Raw genomic sequence first — 6153 nt, forward strand, 5'->3', positions numbered from 1 at the left:
TTATACCAGCTCTGTCAGGAGGAAAGGGCCAAAATTCACCCAACTTATTGTGGGAAGCTTGTGGAAGGCTACCCGAAACATTTGACCCAAGTTAAACAATTTAAAGGCAATGCTACCAAATACTAATTGAGTGTATGTAAACTTCTGACCCACTGGGAATGTGATGAAAGAAGTAAAAGCTGAAATAAATCCTTCTCTCTAGTATTATTCTGACATGTCACATTCTTAAAATGAAGTGGTGATCCTAACTGACATAAGACAGGGAATTCTTACTAGGATTAAATGGCAGGAATTGTGAAAAACTGAGTTTAAATGTATTTGGCTAAGGTGTATGTAAATTTCCGACTTCCACTGTACCATTTATTTCTATTGGGCACAAAATAATCTGAAACATAACCAAAACAAACAGCAAATGCATCCAGGAATATGGGACCAAACACTAAACTTTAGACTACTTTAATACACATGTAAGTGAATTGGATCCAATACTTTTGGTCACCTAAAATGTGTACAAAATGTACAAAAAGTGATGTAGTTTCAAAATGGTTCACCCGATATGGATGACAATACCCTACAATTAAAGCTCTGCACTTTAACCTCATAGTCATTGTATCGTTTCAAATCCAAAGTGCTGGAGTAGAGGCAAAACAACACCAAAATTGTCACTGTCCCAATACTTTTGTATCTCACTGTATTTTGTAAATGTTTTCATTATCTGTTTTTCCATGTATGAATATGTTATTCAATGTGTTTTAATGTGCTATTATCAGTAAAGCCAAATTCATTGTTTAGTTAAAAAATATAGATACTGCATATCGTAAAACAGTGTCCCCAGGAGGCCGTGCATTGAAATTATCCTTCCTGCGATTACAGGAAGTGACTTAATTGGGGGTCTTAGTTGCGGTTCCGAATGGTTAAAAAGGTTGAATCTTCCCAAATTGTACATATTTGTGACCGTGGGACTGTCGTGACCCGGCTTATGAAATTTTAATTCAATCAAACAAAAAGCATTATTGACCTTCATTGGACACAATGGTCTGCACTTCAAGAAACTAAGAGCCTTGTTATGAATTCTTAAAAGTATTCTGAAGAAGATATTGGACTTTTTTAGACTAGAAATGTGAAATTGGCTGTGTGTGTCTGCCTGCCTGTGTGCCTGTGTGCCTGTGTGCCTGTCTGTCTGTCTGTCTGTCTGTCTGTCTGTCTGTCTGTCTGTCTGTCTGTCTGTCTGTCTGTCTGTCTGTCTGTCTGTCTGTCTGTCTGTCTGTCTGTCTGTCTGTCTGTCTGTCTGTCTGTCTGTCTGTCTGTCTGTCTGTCTGTCTGTCTGTCTGTCTGTCTGTCTGTCTGTCTGTCTGTCTGTCTGTCTGTCTGTCTGTCTGTCTGTGGGGAGACAGGGAAAGAAGGGGGAGAGAAAACGGAGTGGGGAGAAGAGAGAGAAAGGGGGAGAGTGAGGGAGGGGGAGAAAGTGGAAAAATAAGGGAGAGAGAAAGTATGGGGAGGTGTGAGTGAGAAAGAAGGGGAGAGTGAGGGAGGAGAAGAGAGAGGAAAGTGAGAGAGGGAGATGGTGATGGAGAGAGGGGGTGAGAAAGGAGAGAGGGGAAGAGAGGGTCAACATACAGAGGTGGGAAAGAGGAGGAAGACAGAGGAGGGAGAGGAAGAGAGTGAGAGAGATGAGGGGAGGAAAAGGCAGGGGAAAGGAGGGAGATATTGGAGGAGGGAGAGTGAGGAAAGGGGAGAGAGGGGGAGAGGGGGGATTGAGGGATGAGAGAGAGGAGGGAGAGGAGGGAAAGAGAGATGTGGGGGATTTAAAGAAGTTAGGAGAGAGGGAGGCTGGAGGACAGAGAGAGAGGGAAGGGGGAGAGTGAACGAGAGGGGAGAGAGAGACAGAGGGTGAGAAAGGGGAGAGGGTGGAGGGGTTGAAAGAAGGGAAGGGAGAACGATGATAGACATGAGATAAACAAGAAAAACAACCGTGTGAAACTCATCTTTGTGTCTCAATGCAGAGAGAAAGAAACAGTCAAACATGTAATAATAAAAGTTATGGTATCTCTATTGTCGTGACGTGTGTTTTGTCCTATATTTATTTGTATTTTTATTTATTTTCTAATCGCAGCCCCTGTCCCTGCAGGAGGCCTTTTGCCTTTTGGTAGGCCGTCATTGTAAATAAGAATTGGTTTTCTTAACTGACTTGCATAGATGATCAAATTCAAATGAAACAAAAATATGAACGCAACATGCAAAAATTTCAAAGCTTTTCCTAAGTTACAGTTCATATAAGGAAATCAATCAATTTAAATAGATTCATTAGGCCCTAATATATGGATTTTACATTCCTGCGAATACAGATATGCATCGGTTGGTCACAGATCATATTTAAAATAAAGTAGGAGTATGGATCAGAAAATCCGTCAGTATTTGGTGTGACCATCATTTGCCTCATGCAGCGCAACATATCTCCTTCGCATTGAGTTGATCAGGCTGTTGATTGTAGCCTGTGGAATGTTGTCCCACTCCTCCTCAATGGCTGTGCGAAGTTGCTGGATATTGGCGGGAACTGGAACACACTGTCGTACACGTTGATCCAGAACATTCCAAACGTGCTTAATGGGTGTGACATGTCATGTGAGTATGCAGGCCATGGCAGAACTTTAAGCTTCCAAGAATTGTGTACAGATTCTTGCGATATGGGGTATTATCATGCTGAAACATGAGGTGATGGCGGCAGATGCAATTATGTTAGTTGTCCGTACCTTATGCTAGCCCATACCATAACCCCACAGCCACCATTGGGTGGTTGACATCAGCCCGGTACAGTTGAAACTGGGATTTATCTGTGAAGAGCACACTTCTCCAGCGTGCAAGCGGCCATCGAAGGTAAGCATTTAACCACGATTACGACGCCAAACTACCCTGATTAGTACAACGAGCAAGCAGATGAGCTTCCCTGAGACAGTTTCTGACAGGTTGTGCAAACCCACAGTTTCATCAACTGTCTGGGTGGCTCGTTTCAGATGATCCCACAGGTGAAGAAGCTGGATGTGGAAGTCTTGGGCTGGCGTGGTTACACATGGTCTGTGGTTGTGAGACCGGTTGTACGTAAAAAAAACATTGGAGGTGGCTTAAGGTAGAGAAATTAACATCTGGAAACAGCTCTGGTGGACATTCCTGCAGTCATCTTGATTCTCATGCCGGCTGTCATGTGCATTTTACTCAGCAGTGGCTTCCGTCTGGCCATTCTACCATAAAGGCCTGATTGGTGGAGTGTTGCAGAGATGGTTGTCCTTCTGGAAGGTTCTCCAATCTCCACAGAGTACCATGGCTCAGGATGAGGCCCAGATGCAGACACGTGAGGCCGATGGTTCAAGTCTCAAATATTAAATGAATATACAGGGGTAGGCAAAAAGAAGGTTGAGGACAGGCAGGGTTCGTAATCCTGGTAATAGTTGGCAGACGTAGACGGCAGGCAGGCTCAGGGTCAGGACAGGCAAAACCGGTAGTAACCGGGGAGTCTAGAACAAAAACCAGTGAGAGGAAAAAACTCAAGAAAGTCTGGCACGATTTGACGGGACAAGACGTACTGGCAACAGGTATAAATACACAGGGACTAAAGGGGTAAAAATGAGAGACATCAGGTGAGGGGTGGAGACTTGCACAAGACAGGTGAAACAGATCAGGGTGTGACACAGGTAGTAAACAGTATCAGCAGTGTATGTGACGAGTCAAAAAATATTGTCTGGGTAGCTATTTGGTTAACCTCTCGCTAGCGTCCCACCTCGACAACAGCCAGTGAAATTGCAGAGCGCCATATTCAAAACAACAGAAATCCCATAATTAAAATTCCTCAAACACAAGTATTATCCCCCATTTTAAATATAAACTTCTTGTAAATCCAACCACAGTGTCCGATTTCAAAAAGGCTTTACTGCGAAAGCACACCATGCGATTATGTTAGGTCAGCACCTAGTCACAGAAAACCATACAGCTATTTTTCAGCCAAAGAGAGGAGTCACAAAAACCAGAAAAATAGATAAATGAATCACTAACCTTTGATGATCTTCATCAGATGGCACTCATATGACTTCATGTTACACAATACATGTATGTTTTGTTCGATAAAGTTCATATTTATAAACAAAAATCTCAGTTTACATTGGCGCGTTATGGTCAGAAATGTATAGTCTCAAACAAACATCTGGTTAAAGTGCAGAGAGCCACATCAAATTACACGTGCACTAAGTCCAGATGAAAAGTTTTTAAAAGTATAAAAAAAGTTAGTAGAAACATTCCAAGCGAGGTTTAAAATCAATCCTCCGGTAGTTTTTGTCATAAATAATCAATAATATTTCAACTGGACAAAAGCTTTGTCAATAGGAAAGGAGAAACAAGAAAGACGCGTTCCCGATCAGGCACATGGCTGATGAATGGAAATTTCCACTGGCCACTGACTGAAAGTGCTGTATCTCCCTAATTGTTCAGAGTAAACGCCTGAAACAATGCCTAAAGACATGTAGAGGAAGCCATAGAGACCATGAACTGGGTCCTAAGTATTTGTATAGAAGACAGGCTTTCAATGGAAAAACAGCCTTTCAAAATAATAGTACTTCCTGGTTGGATTTTCTCCGGGTTTTTGCCTGCCATATCAGTTCTGTTAAACTCACAGACATTATTTTAACAGTTTTGGAAACTTTAGAGTGGTTTCTATACTAATTATATGCATATCCTATCTTCTAGGCCTGAGTAGCATTCAGTTTAATTTGGGCACATTTTTCATCCAAAATTCTGAATGCTGCCCCCTACCCTAGTGAAGTAAAAACTATTTAACTAACTATTGAGCTGTCTTATGGCTTGCGGCTCGAAGCTGTTCAGGGTCATGTTGGTTCCAGACTTGGTGCATTGGTACCACTTGCCGTGGGGTTGCAGAGAAGCCATTATATGACTTGGGTGGTTGGAGTCTTTGGCAATTTTTAGGGCTTTCATCTGACACCGCCTGGTATAGAGGTCCTGGATGGCAGGGAGCTCGGCCCCAGTGATGTACTGGGAAGTAGGCACTACCCTCTGTAAGCGCAGTCGGAAGCCAAGTAATTGCCAAGCCAAGCGGTGATGCAGCCAGTTAAGATGCTCTCAATGGTGAAGGGGGAAGAGGCGTTGTCGTAACCTCTTCATGACTTTGTTGGTGTTTTGGGTCCATGATAGATGATTATTGTTGTGGACACCGAGGAACTTGAAGCTCTAAACCCGCACCACTACAGCCCTGTTGAATTGAATGGGGGCCTTTGCTCGGCCCTTTGTTTCTGTAGCATTGAAGGCAAGGGAAGCCAGCAAGCATTTGCCCTCCCTTGATAAAAAAATATATAAAAATGTGCACATCAGCATTTCGCTAAACTGAGTGAGCTTAACTGTGAATGGTCCTGGCGCAGCAAAACAAGTGTCATACGAATCCAGCTTGGATTTTAGCGTCACTCCTATCAAATCCCATTGAGAGCATGTCATTGACAGAACAATTTGAATTGTTGCATTTTGTTGTGTTGTTGTCCTCTGATGGCAGCTAGCTAGCTAAATTGGGCCCTTTCCTAAATTAGCCATGGATTGAGATAGATATTTGGACTTCCGGTTTTACTTAATTGTCAGTACTGGCCAATGATTACAATGGTGATTCTGCACCAACCATTAATTCATACATTGTTGTTTCCTCAGCCTGAGAGGATGGAAGTTTCATATGTAGTTAGATGAAGGCTAATGTTAACTAGCTAACATTGCCCATGAATGGAAGTTAGGCAATCAAGTATGTTAGCCATGTAGCCTAGGACAAAGACAAATAAAAGGTGTACTGTATGACAGAGTGATAGACCGTTTCAGCAACATGAAAGAGGAGGAAGAAATTGGTGTTTCTCTACAAGTAGCGTGAGTCAACATGTTTTTTCTACTTGCACAACGTGCATGCACACACACTTACACATACACACACAAATCAGAACCATGGACAGTGACATCATATTTAGCTTATGTTGATTGGACTAAAACCGTTTTTGTTACATTTTAGTTGTCACTGTATTAGACTAAGCAGAGGTGATTTGATCATGTTGAAATGTTGAAGTTGAAATGGTGCTATAATATTGGAGGCAACTTTCTTTGCTACTTGCGGTATCTCTCTGT

Source organism: Oncorhynchus gorbuscha, linkage group LG22, assembly GCF_021184085.1.
Source record: "Oncorhynchus gorbuscha isolate QuinsamMale2020 ecotype Even-year linkage group LG22, OgorEven_v1.0, whole genome shotgun sequence".
NCBI lineage: Eukaryota > Metazoa > Chordata > Actinopteri > Salmoniformes > Salmonidae > Oncorhynchus > Oncorhynchus gorbuscha.